Source organism: Panthera onca, chromosome A1, assembly GCF_046562875.1.
Source record: "Panthera onca isolate mPanOnc1 chromosome A1, mPanOnc1 haplotype 2, whole genome shotgun sequence".
Classification (NCBI taxonomy): domain Eukaryota; kingdom Metazoa; phylum Chordata; class Mammalia; order Carnivora; family Felidae; genus Panthera; species Panthera onca.
In genome coordinates, this window is record NC_138339.1 from 83,666,673 (window position 1) to 83,686,964 (window position 20,292).

The following is a 20,292-nucleotide window of genomic DNA, read 5'->3' on the forward strand; positions in this document are numbered from 1 at the left end:
CCCCAAGAATGATATGTCTCTTTTTAAAGTTTACAATTTGAATAATGAACTTGGATAGAAACTTGGCAGGAAAACAAACCATGGCACCATCACATCACCAACCATTTTCACTTTTCTGTCCAATTTCAGAGTGCATGTGTTTGTGAGTATTTCACTAGATCAGTGACAGCTCTTTATTTGCATAATTATATGCTCTGGTCTGAAGAGAAAACTAACCCCCAAATTTCATGGGTCACCAAACTGCAACAATCAATGTTTTATCACGTATGCTAAGCAAAATCTAAGAAGCTATATGAAGTTTCTTGGGGAGTTTTTACTCCTCAGAAAATTAAAGAGTTTTCCTCTTCTGAATAGATTCAAAATCTTTCCAAGTTCTTTGTAACTGAATTCTGTTTGAAGGCAAAACTAGAGATTAACATGTAGATCTGGATCTTAGACTCACTAGCATTACTTCAAAGTGGCTTAAGAAGAGCAGCATTTTTGGAACACTAAACTTTTAAATTCTAAGTACTGTCCATGCTATGAGGAAAAAAATTATTGGTCAAATTATGATTGGTCAAAATGAAGTCTGAATTAACTACAATTGACTGTAAAGTGGATTTCCTTCTTTGAGGTAACTCAGGGTTGTTTTTTTTTTTTTAATAAAAGACCTAATAGAAAAATATGTATGTATGCATATATGTGTGTGTGTGCACATACACACATGTGAACATCCATACCCATCCATGGGGTATATATACCCTTCCCACCAGAAACAAACAATACATACAGTATGTGTTTGTCTTTGCAGTGCCTGTTACATAGTAGGTACTCAGTATATGTTGGGATTGTTTGTAAACATATTTTCTTCTAAATAAATTTTCATGTTCAAATGCTTTAAGGCATTGTAATAAATATTTTTAAATGCCCCAACTTCATTTGCATCTGTAAATTCTGTCTGTATGTAATGTGTATTTGTGTGTAAGGTTGGCTTTATTCCATTAAAGAAAAATTGATTTAAACTGTTGGTGTCTATTTTATAGGCAATCTGCCAGACATGAAATACAATAGAGCATAGAGACACATGGAGAGAATGACTTTGTTATGGAGTTATTAAAATCCTGGAAAATATGTCTTTACCTAGGCACTTTAGAAATATACTAGGTACTCTAATTCTACTGCAAAAGGACTTAGGTATGAATTTCACTTAAAAGCATATAAGGCATTGCCTTTTATAGGAAGTGATCTGTTTGTAATAATATATTAACAGTTTTATTATTAGGCAATTCACTGCCATCAAAAACATTAAGGAAAAAAGAGGGGAAAAATTCAGAATTGCATCGTTTTGAAGTATTTTATTATTTATCTTGAACAAGGATGAGATCTTTAGGTCAGGCATCAGAAATTTCCTAAAATGTTCCTATCATTTCAACTGAAAAACTAACTTCTTCCAAGTTTTTAATCAGAGTTGAGTTACAAATGAAAGACATTTTGTTTCTCCTTTAGCCTGAAAACGTAAACATCTTATCAGGAACACTATCCACAATCACCACATCTCACCTTCTCCCTGCCTTACTGAAACGTTCACCTACTTCTGCTCCCTCTGCACCACCCCCATCATCTACCTCCCCAGAAACTGCTGTTGGGGCTGAAGATCTTGGAGTCCTCTAGGTGAACATTCCTCAAAATTGAATCTGTAAAAACAAATACAGAAAGTTTAGCATTTTTACCAAACAAAAGGAGCTGGTAGGCAAATGAGTTACTGCTAAGCAGGAAAGTCTGAAAAATAAAGCATAGAACCCTCCTAGATTACTGTTTAAAGATAGGTTGAGGACCTACATGCCTCTGAGTTAGATTAATTTGCATTTCATTTTTTAAGGTATAAACTCTTCAAAGGAAAATAAAAGACTATACTATATACCTAATTACCTTTTTTTCCCCTCTATTTGACTTTTGTAGGAACCTTGCTGTGTATGAGTTTCAGATAGGGCTGTCAGTTTTCTACTCTGCCTGGGACACAGAAAAACCTCTAATTTCACACTGAATTCCACAGATGAAGGGATGAACTCTTTAGGTGAAAATCCTAGGTGTTTTCTTTTTATCATTTTCATTTCTTTTTGCTCAACTACCACCTAATCTTATTGTGTTTGAAAAAAGTATTTCTGATCTAGTTCATCTGGCTTACTTTCTTCTTTGTTTTTTTTTAAACCATAATTAAATAAATGGCTTTTTTCCAATAAATGTTCACACCTTCTCTAGGTACTTAGATAATCAGGATTTACCAACTGAAGAAATATTGATGGTTTGTTGTGGTGGTTTTGTTTTTGTTTTTTTCTTTTTGGGTTTTTTTTTGGGGGGGGGGTTAGTTGCTTTTTTTTCCCCCTGTTCCTTTGCGTCAGTAAATTACTTAATATCATCCCCTGGAATAACCAGCTCTAAAAATAACGCTAGCACAGAGTCACAATTTGGCTTTCATACAGTTTCGAAAGAAAACCATTAAAATTGCATTGATCTCACAAATATTGATCTAGTGCTTGATATCAAATATCAAATGAGATGCTGTCAGTTGCTGCTGATCATTGTGTCAGCTGTTTGAATTTTTGTCCTTTTCCTTCATTATCACATGGATTCAAGTAGTTGAGGCAAAGTAAGATTTTCATGGTTAACACAATTAAGATAAATTATTTTCCTGTGTTTCACATTTCTGGTTTGACCAAACATGGTTAATAGTTTACCTGAAATTTTGTTACCCAATTTCAAATATTTATAGATAGATAGATATACACACTTCTGTGTTTGAAGACATGTATTTTATACACGTGTGTAACAGTATATATATTTAAAGGTGTATATGTGAATGTGTGTGACTGTGTATTTACAAAAGTGTGAGTCACCTACTAGGTAGTCATGTTTCCGTTTAGTTCTTCATCCCCATTTTGAAATAATTTCTATCTGCGTCCTATTTTCTTTCTGGCCACCTGTCTTTTAAGAAATCAAATTTGTTTTAAGAGCATGCGGTTGTTAGAGTACCATTTTAGAACTCAGAATGAAATCTTAGCCATTTCAAATGTACACACATACACACTACAATAGGTAAATCGCTCTTGTTATTCTTGTTGGCAAAAATATAACTGCAGCGTTGGGCCAGCGTAGAGTTCAGAGGATATTTAAATGAAATTAGATCAATACAGCTTTAATACTTTCTCAATAAATCCATGTTATCTAACAGGTTAAGTCATGCTCTGCTTTTATATACTACCAAATCTGGAAATAGCTAGGTGCCTTTGGATACGTTTAAAGTTTCAAATCACCCTTTGTCTTTCCGCCTTCCTCTTTACATTGTACATCAAAAATTGATGATTACATTACTTTGAAATATGGAACATTTTAAGGAGAAAACCTTCCTATAATGACCAGTTAACGCTGTTGTCTGACTAAACACCAAAGACTGGGAGATAGAGCAGAGCACTCCTAGAGTACTGTTTAAACTGCAGCCCCATGCGTATTTTTCACATTCGCCGGAATTAAAAAATCCCCTGCCGCAAGAGTTGGTTTATCGTCCCCCTTTTACACCTGATCTTGGTTTGGGTACAGCGAAGTGAAGCCGCTTTCTTCCCAGCACCATGGACAGCGCCCAGCGCGCCCCCTTCCCTTTCCCCTCCGCCAGAACCCCGAAGTTCCGGCCCTCGCCTGATGCTTCTCTCCGACCACTCCCTCACCATAGGAAACTGGCTCTTGAAATCTTAGGATCTGAGCCCAAAGCGACAATGAGTTTGAAAAGTATACAGTTTGTGGGTGGAGAATCTTGCTTGCTCCATGCCCGGTGTTAATCAGTTAGAGTGCCCCAGAGTTGATACACCATTTTGCCTGCTCCCCGAATTTGCATCTACTTTACGATGAAAGCAGCGCCACTCTCAGTCATTTTGGTGGTAGAAGCCTTACCCCCACAACTATTCTCTGCTAACTTTTCACCACCACCCCTAAGCGGGCCAGATCCAAAGCGGCTCCAGTTCAAGAGCTCTGTAGTATGAGCACATTCTCCCTAGGCTGGTGATCTCAGACACGAGAGATCGGGAAAATGTGCATCCAGACCCACCGGCCGTTGTCCGCACGGCTCTGCCTGTGGCTGATGCTGTCGGATCGTCGCGTGCGCCCAGGTACTGGTTAATTACCGCCCCGGGGGAGGTGGCTGTGCCGCGGGGCGCCCGGCCCGCGGCGCGCTAAAGAGCCTGACAGCAACTTACTTGACAGCACTAAAAAGGGGGCGCGCCTGCCTCAGTACCCATCACTACCTCTTCTCCAACTTGCAGACCTCAACTCCAAGTTCCAAATTTCTGCATGTCTTCTTGTCTGGCTTTTTTTTCCTGTCGCGTTAAGCAAAGTACAAGAACTGAAGAGCACTTCCGTGTGGTGTCTTTTCATTTCATGGTCTCCCTAGCAACACTTAAGTCACCACTCCTAAGAAAAAACTAGTTTTTGAAGATTTCAAATTGCACCTTGTTTTATTGAAACTCGCCTCACTTGTTGGGCTTTGAGTAAAATCTCTTCCCTTCCCCTGGAACCCCATTTTAGTCATCTACTCTCTTGAACCGACTTTGAGGATGAAAATAATACATTTGGAGCAGGTGAGACAACCAAAAGCAAACTTCTATTAAATATTGATTGTACAAACCAAGTTGGTTTCAAACCAAGTTAATCCATACTTTACCAGAAAGGGCCAACAAAGAAAAAAGGAGAGGACCCTTATATTTTAAGTGGGTTTCCCCCCCCCCATAAAACTAGACTCAATAAACCGCTTTCATAATTGCTTTTGTAGAGTAGCACGATTACAATACATTTCAGGAGACAATTATTCTCTTTTGGCATGCTATTACATTGAAAAACTTCCTTGAACTCCTCAGTTTAGTAGCAATTTAGCTTCAAAACACTCTATTTTTATATCCCTTAAAACATATAAATATTTTATTAAATTCTTCACAGGTTAACAATTCAGACTGTTTTCTCAAAGGGCGCTGCTTTTCCCCCCCACTTTTTAGTGTGCAAAATCACTGCTGAGTTCTCCTCCAAGATAATTTCCCCTCAAAGTTTGGTTATTCTTGCAATCTCAAGAGTCGTTTTGCCTAAATGCTAAGACAAGTCTGCGCTACTTGTCTCAGAGAAACTCGGCCATGCCGAGAGCTATTTAAATGACCCTCCTACGAAAACTGGGGAGAATTTTGGTTGGTGAAGTTTGTCAGCTGAAGTGTGCAGGGTAGCAAAGGGGACCTGTTGAATAACAGTGACCCTGAGACTCGCAAATTCTAGATCTGAACCTGCAAATGAAATATCTCCATAATATTTGCATGCCTTTGCCTGTATGTTTTTGGGGAGCTCATCCCATAAACTGAGCTTCCATCTTTGAATACATGAAATATTTCATTCTCAGCTTCCTAAGTTTCAGGAGCAAGAACGGAGAACAAGATGCAGGGAAGGACATGGGGCTTTCCTTTGTTAGTACAAGGGACTTGTGGAGATTTGGGGTGGAATATATAATACTGAACTCCTGGGTGCCTACATTTGTTCCCTCAATCTGGCTTTTTGGGAATCTCCTTCCTTCACTGGGTATTTCCCTTATGACTTGGGGGATGGGAAACTAAGATCTCTGTTTATCAGGTATTTACCACTTTAAAAAAAAAATGTATTCTTGACACAGCTTCAGAATGGCTTTTCAGGGTTATTCTAGGTTAATCAGAAACTCCCAAACCTGGGTAATTGTTTCAGTACCACATTTCCAGAGAAAAATGTGGAGGAAAGAAGTGCAGGAAGTCCATTTTAAAAATAAATAAATAAAAACTGCTACTGATTAGGTCCCCCTAAAAGGAGCTTCCCCAACGATGTTTGCTTACCACCTGTGTGTGTTCGGTGAAACTTGAAACTATTTTACAGCACAGACAGCCATCCCCCCACTTTTATCCAAGCTTTCCCCTTAATTCCAATCCTCCTCTTCTGTAGGACTGCTGCTGTCCTGTCCATTTTATCCCTTTCAAAATATTTCAAAATAAGTTTTCTTGTTTCTTGTCCATTTGTCAATGTCAAATATACACTGCCTATTTAGTTAAAGAAAAGTGTGTATTTCATATGTTATAAAAGAACAGCCTTCTTTATTTGGTTTCTTGGAAATCAATAATCTCTTAAACACTTGCCAAGACCCCGTGGGGAAGGGAGAAATGTAAACAGTAAGTACCAAACTTCAACATGACAATATCGGTTAAAATCTGCAGGACAATCATTTGAATGCGGGGAGGTAGTAGGGAACGATTTTGGGCCCCCGGGATTATTTAGGAAGGTGCCCGAGGCATCTGATGCCTGTCTTCATCCTGTCCAACTCACCCAAGGAACTAGACCCCTTGAAGAGTCGGGAGTTAATTCTAAATTTCCTTACAAGACACCTTAGTAGCCAGACCGGTCTTCAAATAATTTAGCTAGGAGATGACTGGATGACCACAGGGAGGTTCCAAAATACAGTTACCCCCCATTAAAAGAAACACCATTATTTCAGTCTTTCCTGACATAATTAAAGGCTTTGATAACACTCCTTCATTTTGTCCCATGCTGTTAAAAAAAAAAAAAAAAATCACCTACTCCTCTGGCGAATGAAACTTTCAAGGAACTTTAAAATAAACTGACCGTTTAATTTCTGCTTATTAAAGTTAGTATGTATGCAAGGAAATCGAGCATTAAAAACAACTGAGTTACACATTTGCTATCTGGCAGTTTAACATTAGAAGGAAGAATACACCTAGTTTTCAACTCAGCCAACTTTTAAAACTATAAGTGTTCCAGGAAAGTAATACCTGATTGGATTAAATTTGCAGGAGATTCTAAATTAAGCTCTCAAGAAGATAAGAGAGTATATGAAATCTCTTGAGTAAACAGTTGGGAGGGATTTATAAGCATCTGAAGATCCGGTGATCCACTGGAAGCACAACTCACTCAAATTTGAATTTTCATGATCAACTTTCAACCCTGAGAAACAAGAGCCATTTGCTTAACTTAATCTGGAACATATGTTTGCAGCAGTAGCAGGTTTTTGGTGTGTGGCTGGGGCTGATCAAGTTGTAAATTTTCCGCTTTAGGTTTTCAGCGCCTGCTAGTTTCAGCCTAACACCTAGAGAGAGACTTTGCGGGGTTCTTCACCAAAGCAGCCAAGGGTTGATAAAAGGTTTCCAAACCACACAGCTCTGAGTGTTATTGATTTTCCCAAAGGTGGAACATTTCCATATAAGTTAGTTGTCTAAATCCTAAAAGCAAGTAACAAGTTTAACTCTCTTTTGTCAAAGTGTTTGCAAAATGTCTATATAGAGGTGTGGGCTTTTTTTTCCCCATTACCCTTCCTCACCTGCATCCTTGTCTAAAAGGGACACACAATTGTAGGAGAGCGGTGGTTGCTGTGAAAGTGACATCTTCATTCGAGAAAACAATATACAATTCTTTCTGGCTCATCTTAATTTTTTTTTTTCCATCAGAAACTTAGAACTATTGATTTTCTGTCTCTTTGTGCTTCAACACAAAGGAGTTTTAAGAAGTGTTTTGAATATCTGAGAAGAATCATGAGTGTTTGAAATAAATAGACATTAGAATCCACAAACCACCCTTCCCATGAAACAAGCTTTGTGTAGGCTTTTACCACCAATATTAAAACACATCTTCTGTGGGTATGAATTTCAGTATTTGGGTTGTAAACAAATTATGATACCTGTAAAATCAATTAATGGCATACCACAAATGATAAATGAAAGTAATAAGTTCCCTAAAATCAGTTTAATTCACCTTAAAATGGGAATGGGTTAGCAATGGTAAAGTGGGAGGTGCACTCTGGTGGTAAACCTCAAGGATTGTAAATATCCATCCGGACCTGCTGATTTATCTTCTTCCTGAAAACCTCAATCCGATTACTGGAGGAAAAGTTACTAAAGTGCTTTTTGAAATGCATCACAAAGAGTAATTGAGCCGTAAATGTGCCCTAAATTCAGGTGCAGAGTTTCACTGAATTTTATTATTACCCAGATTAAGATGAGTAACTCCCACCTGAGCGCTACTTTAATCAAAAAGTGAACAAGGGTGACAAAAGCAAGGGCAATAATAACATTGCTAGCACTGTGCTAATCAAATATCCACAACTAGTTGAGAACAACGGTGCTAAAAAGCCGCTTTAATTCTGAAATGGAAGGTCCTGAGACACCGAGCGCCATCTAGCAAGCAAAGTTAGAATCAAAGTGCTCCTGAGTCCAGCACAGAGCACAGATACCAGAGGACTGGGAGGCAGAGAGGGACTTCAAGACGTACTTGCTGTGACTTAACCACCAGCCCTGGGTCACCTGAGCCCGGCTCTACCTGCAGTTTTCTACTCTTCACCCCACCAGCCAGTTCAAACAAACTTGACCACTGAGGTGAGACAGACCCTTTCCGCCTCAAGCTAAGGCTAAAGGACAGCTCCTCACAGGGTTGCTTATTGTCTTTAATTAGAACAAGTGGCCTTTCCATTCCCACCTCCCCCCCGCCAAAACCAGCCCAGCGTCTGGCTAATTCCGCACCTTCCTATCCAGATGGGGACAAAGAGCAGCTCCTGAAAGGCTCACCTTGGGCTGACTTGACTCCCAGGGCTTCAGCGCAGAGGAAAGCACATCGCTGGGAAAACCTAGCAGGATTTGAGAAGTCATTCTGAGTTTACAGGGCTGCCCAGACGTCTCCTGTCAGGCAATCCGAGCTATCTCTGAGTGGCATAAGACACAGATTTACTTAACATGCCACGGATGGTCAGGGAAACTGAATGCTGCCTTCGAAATATAAATAGTATAACTTCAGTCTTCTCCAGGCAACCGGGTCTTTGATAGCTCCTTTGGCTGGAGAAAAGTCAAAGGTAGCTAGGACGCTGCCAAACAATGCCTGTTAGTTTGTAGCTTGAGGGGAAACACAGCACCTATCCCATTTTTTAGGTTTAAATGATGTTACCTAATTATATGAATATTCTGTGCAACTGGGCTAACAAAAGAAAGCTTCTGAGATTGTGATATGAAGAAAAGTAAAGAATAATCTACTAGTTTCTGTATAGGCAACAACCCCATAGTTTTCTTTTAAACCAGTCGATCTGAATTTAAAAAACCAAGAGGGCTCATCTCAATAATATGTCTGCTTTCTAAAGTACTTATCTGTTCAGCCTTTCCAGAATTTCACTTTAAGGTTGGGAGGGGTGGGGGCAGAAACCCAATGTACATATATACCACCCTTAAACTATCCTAATTTCTTGCTATTGATGATTGCCTTTGTAATAACTCATTGATTCACATTGTTCTTAGAATACAAAGCCAGAGCTTTGTATTTCTATTGTTCTGGCCCCTGCCCAACCCCACACATACAGTTTTTCCTGTGAAGTATTTTGTAAAAAACAACAACCATAACAACAACCAACCAAGCACGTGCACACACACACACACACACACACCCTTAGAAAATTACTATTACAATATTCCAGTTGAGTTTTAAATACTACTCCACTCCCAGGTTTTGCTTCTCAATCAAAACAGGCATAAAAGATATGAAATAACAGATCTCTTTATTTTCTACTATGCTATTTACTGTGCAAAATAGCCACAGTGAGAATAAAAGAACCATTTGATAAGAATATGTTCAATGTGCTCATTAAAATATCTCCACAGGTTATAGTATTCACAGAAAAAAAATCACACAAAAACCATAACCCCTCCTCCAACAAACCTAAGCCAATAAAGACAGGATCTCAGAGCTTAATCGACAATTTCCAAAACATCTAAAGCATTTCCACGAACCCTCATTGCTTCCTGATGCCTGAAAACATATGTAAAGATCTCAGGATGGCAAATAGATACAATTCACACTGCCTTCTCTTCCTCTATGAAGTTCAGAGAAGTTCCCAGGCCAGTCTTGCCTCAGATCACAATAAAAATTTAACTTTTTTTTTTGGTGTCTTGTTAAATAGCACATTTCTCCATCAAGGTCTTCTTACACACTGAACCTTCTCTTAGACAGGGTACCCAGCTGTTTAATTTAACATTGATTTATTGCTTTTAAAAGTAAATTTACACACATGCCAGCAGCGCTCCGTTTTGTTTCCCCAGACTCTGAGATTTATTTTCTACTTAGCGCTTGTCTGACAAAACAATGTCCTTTAACTTTATTACACATCGATGAGGAAATCTGTCTTATTTTTGCTTGGATTTATTGCTGTGTTGCTTGTGGGGACTTTTGTGATCCAGAAAGGCTGAGGTCCAAAAATAAATAGAAAATTAAACAGAGTTGATCACAAAATAATAGTCAAAACCTAGAATATGGCCCAGCATATACCAACCTGCTGGGGGTTGGGGGGTGCAGAAGGTTGAAGCTCCCTTAGTGAGTACAGTTACTCAGGAAGAAAACAAATTACTTTAATGGGCAGGTAGCATTTGAAAGTGAAGTAGTCAAATCTGAGTTCTGTAAAATCTCCAAGTTCTTGGTTAAAATGTATTAGGAATTATCGGGCAGGGGGGTACATCCGCATGACTTCCCACCCATGGCCGCCTTACCTCCGTGAAGAACTCCCAATTACCACAAGTTCGTGATGGCTGAGCCCAAGGGAATTAAGATGGACTTTGAAGCAGCTTTTACGGTACACTTCATCTACATTTGGGTTTTCTTTAGTTCTCATTAAAAGGGCCACTTTCTTCTTTTCATTGATATACTGTCTTTGTGTCCTTCATTTCACACTCTTTTAAAAAGTTCTCTCATCAGATCAAGTGCAAAAAGGAGGGATGACATAATAACCATCATAATCATGATAACAACAACAAACACCTGGTCCTGTGGGTTGAAGTCTTTTTTGAAAAGAAAGTTTTCTCCTCTATAAGCCATGGTCCTTCAACAATTAAAAAAAAAAAAAAGCTAGGGTTGACAATGGAGATAATAAAAGTGTTTCTAAGATTAAATTATAAATACAGGCAGGCTTTAAAATCCGTGTGTGTGTGTGTGTGTGTGTGTGTGATGAGCTGTCCTCTCCCAACCTGATTTTTCACAGAGGCATCTAATAATCAACTCAGAAGTGTTCAAATAAGGAAACTATCTCTTTTCTAGTAGAAAGTAAAGATGTGGCAGGTTTTGCTACTAGGGTGAGGGAGAACTTTGTAAGATACTCCCTTTCTCTGCCTCACAAATACACCATCTGTAACTGAAGACCTCGTCTGAGAGCGTGCCTCATCGACCGCCTTATCCAGCCTGGTCAGTGAGTCCACAAAAACATGGGGAAATGTTTCAGTAATTTTTACCAGTCCGAAAAGATGTCTAAAAGTTCAGAGAGCATTCTTCCTCCTGAAACACACCCACACACGTTTGCACACTCACTTGCCACCTAAGAAGAGAAAGAAAGGAATGGGAAAGGGAAGAAAAAGAAAAATAGAAAGATCTCCGGCTTAAAAAGGGGAGGAGTGAGAGTAACTGCGAAACCTTGAAAATTCTCCTATTCATATTAGGAGGTTTTTTTTTCCCCCCCTTTCCCTGTTTGCCCTTTGAAAAGGAGTCCTGTCACTCAGAAAGGAGCTGTTTCTTCCACCTCCTCCCCATCCACCCACAAGTCGGCCCCCCTCAGCCTCACAGCCTGGCCCCGGCCCACCCCGCGGCCCTCCCCGCACACACAGTTTCTTCCAAGTGCTTTTCAAGTGAGAGCTGGAGAGGAGAGGTGCGGCTTCTCCAACGCAGAGCCAGACAAGTACTTCTGTCCCCGGCAGAGCGCGGCCCGGCACGGCCGGCCCGAGGCGGGCACCGCTTTTTATGTCAAGAAGCCACCAGGCACCCTGGGCTGACCGCCCCTCCCCGCGGCGGCCCCGCGTCGCGGCGCTCGAGCCGTCACGTGCCCGCGCCCCGCGCCCCACAGAGCCTTTGTTAGCCCCTCGGTCCCCACGCGCGGCCGCAGCGGCTGGGCGGTGCCGCCGCACGGATGCTCCGGGATGACCGCGGGGCAACGGCCCGGCTCCGCCGCCGCCCTTTCGGACAGCCCTGAAACACCTAGGGCGGACGCCCGCCCCCCGCCCCCGCCCCCGCCAGCACTTGGCGCAACAAGATCCCCCGCACTTTGGGGGAAACGGATCCGGGCCACCCCCTATGTTTCAAACCAAAGGCACAAAGGGGGGTGAGAGGCCCGAGGAGGGCGCGCCTCCGCACAGGGGAGTAACCACTGGGCTGACTTCCCTCCTCCTTTCCATTCCGCCTCACCAGTTTCTCCTTTTTTTTTTTTTTTTTTCCCTCTTCTCTTATCCTCTGCCACGCTCAGAGGCTCGGTGGGTGGGAGTGTGTGTGTGTGTAAATGTGTGTGTGCGTGTGCGTGTGTGCACTTAGGTGGAAATTTCATAAGAATATGCTCTCCACTTATAAACTTGCCAGGATGGGGGAGTATGCTCTCGAGTAAATGCACTGGTGGGAGAGTTTAAGCGACTTATTTGGGAGGAAATAGGGGGTCAGATTTGGACTAAGTGGAACATCTGCAAAACATTCAAGCAGCTTATTCAACAAAGAATCTAGCCATTTATTGTAGAAATAATAAAAAGCCACTAATGATTATGGTTCCCACCCCTTCCCCCAAAAGGCCAAATCCTAATGAAATAATTCAAAGGTAGGCCTCATTTCCTAATAGTGGAATTAAACAACAACAAAAAAGAGCCCAACTAAACTTTCCAGCTCTGCTTTCTTAAGGGCCTGGGAACCTTGCTGAGAAATTAGGTAAATAAAAGGCGGGCTGGAATTTCTGTTGAGCTCGCTCAGGCTGCAGTGCCCCGACTTGCACATAGTTCTGCTTTGGTACACAATTAAATTACAGTAAATTCCTCCCTAAATAATAAAATTGAGAAGACTCTTCAGGATTCGAAGATGTCTGGGGTTAAGTAGCTTTTAAACCGTCAGTTTTTAAATGGTTTGTGCAATGAATAGCTACCTTTAAATCCTAAAACCATTATAAATATGCTATACATCTGCGTGCCAGTTTATCTCTCCATATTTCTTTTTAAAATGAGGGAAGCATTCATAAAAAGCTACTTGGCACACTTTATTTTAGGAAAGCAGATGTTAATTTTTTCACGTATCATTTTATGACCAAGTACATGTGTAACGTTGGAAAGCATCCAGAACGCCTCTATTATTTGCTAAATGACTGTTAGTTGAAGCATATTATTCTCAGCCTAACCATGGTATAGGTTATATCAATAAAGTAAACATCTGTGGGGTTTTTTTTTTTTTTTTTTTTTTTTTTTTTAACCAGGGAAGGGGGTATAAAGAGTTACTATAAATGAGGGGGAAAAAGAGTTTGGGTAGGAAGGGCACACCTGCGTTGTAGCAAATAGGATATTTATATTGTTCGGTGCAAAACAAAGTCCCTCAGTCGGGCACTCGGGGATATTTACATGGCGGGAGATAAAGTTGAAAGCCTTTCCTGGCGTGCCAAATGGGATTCTCCCTGTGGCCTTCTGCGTCGCTAGATAACAGGTACTGAGCGCTCCTGGCGGCGTCGGGCCTTTGCCCGCCGCACCCCCCTCCCCCGCGAGCCAGCCCCAGGCCCAGCCCGAGTTGAGCCAGGCGCTCAGGCTCTAGGAATTCCCAGGCACGGCGGAAATTTCAGCGGGGTTCCCAGCCTAGAAATATGCTCAGGAAGCGTCCTCATTTGCCCTGCGTCGCTCGAGGACGCCGGCGCCCAGGATAAGCCAGTGGCGTGATAATTAATGGAATACAATATTTATGGTCCGATGTATTGACTCTGAGGCAAGCGCGCCGTGTAGACAGTCCGTGGGGGTCTGACAAACAGGAGGTGAGTGAACAAACGTAATGACCAGAGTATTTATGTCTATCCGGTTTACTCGCTTAAACCTGAGGTATGTAACATCATGATAAATATTAATATCCACCTAGACAGCTCCACCGTCCTCCTAAGCTCTCCCTTCCCGAGCGCTGCCCTTTACAAAAAGGCCAGGGAGGAGGTTTTTAACATAAAATGCTGCAAATATGAAAAATAGGTCACCAATAAAATTGGTCTCAGCATGGAGCGTAATTGCAACAAAGTGCCGCCGAGTAAAATCGAGGAGTGAGCTGGCTGAGGCGGCACAGTCGCGAACCATCTGGTGTGTATTAAAAGTGGTGCTGTAAATATTGCTGAGAGCTAATGCATTATCGGCTTCTATAAGTGCACAGGGCCTGTAAGCTTTCCATATGTTAGAATATGTAGATCGGGCGAGAGCAGAGAAAGGTGTCCCATCAATTGCGGGCTTCTGAAGCATTGTTTTGCCCACTCTTTGTGGAATTTTGGTCAAAAAGTGTAGAATATTCATTCTCAATTTTTCCCTCCCACCCCCTCCCTTTCCCCTCTTCTCTCAGCTCGCTCTTTCTCTTTTTCTCTAGCTCTTTCTCCCAGCTCCCTCCTTCCATCCCCTCCTCCTCCCTCCCTTCTCTCCAAGGGGATAGGACAGGCATTGCTGACGTCACTTCACATCAGTAAAAGAGTAACTGTTTCAGAGAGAGGGAGAAAAAATTCATCTGTTTTTCATCAGTGCTAAAGTTTTGCCTTTTTAATAGAAATGAGCTGCCCAGCCTGAGTACTCCTTCTGTTCTGAAGCTTTTTTTGGGGGGGAGGGGGGGCAGTTGGAGAGGTGGTCAAAGAGATTGGGAGGTGTTCTTCATCCCTGGAGCTGAATCATCCTATAAGTGGTTCTAATGCCAGAATCAGTTCAAATGGATGAAACTAATTAAAGTAAAGATGATGTCTTCTAGAGACTTCACATCCACACCTACTAGGCAACTTTTGCCAAGGAGGGTGGAGGGCTTCTGGCTCCTTGGTACTTCTGCTGTGAGTCCTGGAACTTCTTCTCTACTCTCCGGTTCCTGTCTTCATAATTCCACCCCCCACATACCGAAACCGCCACACACAGCACAGCTAATAATTTTCCTGCTGTCACATTACTTTTCTAGGGAAATCAGAGTCCTCCTTTTCCTGCCGATACCCCACATTTAAGAGTTTACTCTAATTACCCCCTCATCTCCTCTGAGGTCCCCCCCTCCCATATCCCTCAGCTACAGGTTTTTACACAAACCCAGTGCTAGGAAATTTCCTCACATTGTCCCACAGAGATCATTTTCTGTCTCCCAAAGTTGTCCTCGCCTCATTCATTCTCCCTATTCCATGTCATCCTCCCCTTCCGTCCCCTTCCCCTTCTTCTCTGCCCACCTCTCCCTCTTGTGCGCACACAGGACAAACCTCCGGCACTTCCAGTGTGGATAAACCTGCTGGTCGTGACAACCCAAGTTCAATCAGCAAATAAATAAAACTCTTACTTTTTTTTTTTGGCTGCCGGCTGCATTCCCCCTCTGGCCGTTGCCTCCTTTAATTATAGGAGCTATATTTCTTCCCTGGGAGACATTCGAGGGGATTTTTAGTTGGAAACTCGTTTCTGCTGAGTTATTTTGGAGCCAGGACCAGTGAGTGAGTGGTCCGTACCCACAGGCTTTGAGTGAAGTGCAGATTGAGACATATCGAGTTCCCTCTAAAAGGATCATTTCATGTGGGAGGTTGGACACAAAGTTTGCACTCGTGACTGGCATTCCAGTGAGAGACATGCATATTTTAAAACAACAAAGCAAGCAAGAAAGAAGGCTTAGGGGAGGGGGGAAAACTTGGAAAGAAGTTACTAAGTGACAAACATCTGTCAACATGGGATAATTTGTACACTCCGATGTAAAACTATCTGCCTCATTTGATGGAGTTCAAGGCACAGGATCTAGGAGAGCAGTACATATGTATTTATCCCTGTGACATGTAGTTAACTAAGACACTTTTCCCAAAATAGGTGTAAGGTGATTAAAACTGCATGAATCAGTATAATTTTAAAATGCTTCTTAGAATAGTGGAGGCCTCTAAAATCGCACATTTCTGATAGTTAATACAAAATCAGACCCTATTTAATTTTGAAAGATGTGCTTTATTCAAACAACGGACTGATAAAGTAATAAGCAGAACATTTATTATAGAAAATCAGAAGAATTTTATCATAACAAAAACAAAGCCAAGCAGAAGAAAGAAGAGAAACAAAAATCTCAAACAACCCCTGGTTGCTATGTTCTAGAAATCTTTACCAGCTTTATATGTGCATGTGAGCCAAACATATAAACATCCACCTCTCTGCATGTCAACAAGGAGAAATGGCAAAATATTTTCAGAGAATTTTCTCTCTCGTTTAAGCCTGGAGTTTCAACAAACATATTACACTTTAAGAGAGAAAAGCAAAAAAAAGTTCCTTCTTTAGGAGGGAAGTTTTAAAAAGCAGAGTGAACGATCAGGCAAGATCCCGAAACGTCTCTTTATACCCTGAATCTCCATCAACCACATGGAAGTTCAGGCTCCAGCTTCCACCGAGAAATCTTTTTCTCCTCCAGATCTGAAGACAAAAGGAGAGGAGGCCTGGTGGTGAGCGGGATATCTCTGTTAGTTGTCAGCGCAGGTCCATGGGTTAGGAATGCTAATGAGCCTCTTGGCCAGCTGAAGACTAGGTTCTCTCTCGCACACCCTGACGCTCACACACACACTCGGGCTCCTGCATGCCGACTGACAAGCACACAGACAGAGCCTCGTGCTCGATCCTGTCTCTCTCCTTTTTCCTCTGAGCCCAGAGATCGATCGCTGACCCCACTGTTGGGCCAATGCTTTATTTATCTGGCTGCGCAATGATATTATCAGCCTTAAACGTTATATACAGCAAATGTCCTCCTAAATCAACACAATAGGATAGCTTGCAGAGACCAGCCTGGTCTGTCTTAAAGAAATCCCTCGCTATCTTTCTTTCTCGTTCTCCCTCTCCCCTCCCTTACAGACACCCCTTCTCCTTTCTACCTTTACAACTAGGGATATTTTATACGCTGGACTTGGGGATTTGATCCCTCGCTTTCAGCTTGGTTGGAGGAGGCCTCAGCAGACTAAGAGATGGATAGACACCATTATCCACCCATCACTGTGATCTCCATCAGGGGTTCCCTTGTGAGCCGGATCCAAGTGCCTAGACCCACTCTATTCACAAGACCCGGATTTCTCAAAATTGGGGTAGAAGAGAAGGCGAGGGGTGGAGAATCCAGTGTGCAACCTTGCACCGTGTCAATTGTTTTCTTTCCTCTCAATTACATTCATAAACCTATTTTCTGCATTGCATGTTATTTCTTTGTGCTTCAAAATTGAAACCACGTGCAGCCTTCTTCCCTCCGCACACACAATAAATGCTCTGCCCCCTCCCCCAACCCATCACACAACTATTTACATCTTGGTTACTCACTCTGCGCTTCGGCCCAGCCCGGGAGAAGAAATTGGCCCCATGGGATTAGGTGAGGCTTTGTAAAAGCATCTCTCAAATCCGTATCTCGGGGCTCCATCTGGGGGAGAGGCTCCTGGACTCCCCTCCGGGGCCTCCTCCCACCCCCTCCTCGCACAGGTGGTTGCGGCTCACTCTGGGAGAGCTAGCAGGAAGGACATCCTGGGAGAAAGGCAGCTTCGCAGTGTCCCGCCCGGCCTACCCGCTGCCCGCCCCTCACCCAGGCCCTTCTGCCAGCCCGCGGGGGGTCAGCGGTGGCGGCGAGCTCGCCTCGGCTGCGCCCTGGTCCACGCGCCCTGGGCGCGGCAGGAACCCCGCAGGGAGCGGCTGCTCCCTGGGGAGCATTCCAGAACCAGGCCCTCCCAGGCAAAGAAGTCCCACCAAAAATAAATAAATAAATAAACTCCAAAGGGGGGAGGGGGAGCTGGAAAATGGATTCGCTGACAAGGAGAGATAATAAATGAGAGGCGCTTTCAGATAGATATCTCAGACGTGAAATTGCGCCCAGCTGGTTGTGTAAGCAAACAAATAGTTTCATGTTAGGAACTCTCAACTTGTGGCTTGATGAATAGAACACGACAGAGGTAAATGGGTCTTTAACTCATTTAGGAATACAACTCTTTGGCTTTCCAAGTAAAAGGCCCAGTGACGCCACGAATCCTGAGCAGGCCCTCTAACAAGAGTTTTATTAGTTTCCACTTGTGTCTCCCAGCCTACCCTCCCTGCTCTCCATGGTTTTCCATTTGTAGAGACATTCAGGTGATTTGTTCTGAAGAATCGAGTAGCTTACAGGAGGTGATTCTGGCACTGTAGGAGATACAAGGACTGCCTATACGCTGAAGAGGAGGATTTTTTTTTTTTTAAAGAAAACTTTTTGCACTCACCAAGCAGCCGAGCTCAGGTGGGTTTGGATCGAGAGAGCTCCATATCCCTAGTGCCCCTGAGCTCAAAGCTGGTCGGTGGGCCTCCGGGAGCCCTGTGATACCCTTTCCGACAGCCAGAGACCGAGGGCCTGAACCAACGTAAGGGGCCGAGTCCCGGAAGCCCAAGGTTGCTCCGGTGGCCAGAAGGGAGGCCCATTCCCACCCCTGGGCTTCCCCCAGGCCTGGTCGCAGGGTGGGATGTGCCTGTGGGGGCAGAGGTCGCATCTTAACTCCCTTGCGCCATTCTTTGTCCCCAGGCAGGGGATGAGCCGCAGCCTGGTACCCTAGAGAGTCCTAGAGGATAGCGCGTCCTAAGATGGCTTTTTTTTTTTTTTTTTGATGCTTTCAGAAAAGCTTGTGGCTAAAGTAGTTTAAACCGACTTCAAAGCCCCTAAATTTCTCAGTCGCCCAGCAAGTGTTTGGGTTAGAAGAGGGAGTGTTTGACTTTCATGTGTCACAGGTAATTTTGAGAGGGAAGTCACCTTGTGTGGGCCGCTCTCCAACTGTTAAGCTGTATTTCCTCTGGTCCTGGGGACCCAGTCAGTCGTATCCCGCCCGGTTAGCCCAATCCTATTCTCCCAACTCCTTAGGGCTGCTAAGCCTCCGTAGGCCGAGGCATGACTGCGAGCCCCAAGGTGACCGTCGGACCTACACCTGCCTGTGGCCTCACACCCAAGTTCCACTGCTCCCCCTGGCGCTCGTTTCGAAAGCGGGCTCATCGCTCAGGGGCCTCCCGGCGGCCACCCAGGCAGAGGAGACTCCCACCTGCTCCATGTCTCCTTTTGCCCACTGGCTTCCAGGATCTGAGGGGGCACAGGACACTGAACGGAAGCGGCCCGACCCCTACTGGGGCTGCCCTTCGCACAGCAAGGAGGCCCCGGGGCCACTAGAGCCCCCCAGCTCTTGGGCCACGGACACTGGTCAGCCCCGCCAAGGAGCCTTTAAAATGCCCTGGGAGCAGAGAGGACGCTTTCTCGTGGTCGGAAGGTTTAACCCATGGCTTAAATGCTGCAGTCTCGGCTCCAAAACGTGCCTTAGCAGGATCAGATTTGTGGGTCCCGACTGCGCGCTCTGAGAGTGAAAAACCAGGGAACGCAGGCAGCCGGTCTTGTAGCGCGGGTTCGCCCACAGGGCTACTGAATCTCTGGGGAATCTCTGTCTCTCTGGCTGGGACACACAGAGACCTCTGAAGACAACTGCCTTTCCGTATGTACCAGGGAGACAGCACAGGAGAAACCCTCTGCCTGCGGGTCCCCAGACCGGCCCCGCCAAGAATGGGAGCCGACCACCTTTTCCCTCTCTCTTCCGCTCGGCCCCAAGTCTCCTGGTTCCTGGACCGAGTCTGCGAAGGGGTCTGTGAAGCCATACGTAGGAAGGCCTGCTCTGCTTCCTACACCGTGCTTGGCCAGCCCGGGTCTTGGACCCAGGCTGAGGAGGGTCGCCGGATCCCTCAGGCCATGGGCAGTGCTTCCAGCCGCGTCAGGCAAGAGGCAGGTTACCGCTGTCACCTCTGGACCCCACAGCAAGTGCCTCGTAAACCCCGGGCCTCGGCTTGCGGGCCAGTCCCCACACTGGGCACTTTGTGCTTGGGCCTCCATATTGAAATTAATTGAAAAATACGTTTCCGACCTACAAAAATGTTTATCTGTTTTCATCAGAGGGATCACACTGTAATGAATATATTTACATCTCATTTCAAGAAAGGCAGCAAAGATCCGTGAGCGTTTGGAGGCAGCTCGATTCCCCTCCCCCTCCGCGCCCGGCTGCTGCCTACCCCACCCCAATTCCCACATTCCCTGATCCCGCAGCCCGGGAGGGCTCTCGGAGACTTTCTGGGAGGCGGTCAGGGGTTAAATAGGAGCTCTTCCCTCGCCCCTCCTGCCTTGGGTGCTCACTGTGCAGGGAAGTCAGCCTAGGCCCAAAGACACTAACCCTGGGTGTAGTGCAAAGGCTGAGGCCCAAGGCAGGTGGGGACCCATGGGACGGTGGGACGGCCTCTGGCGGCCCCACACACC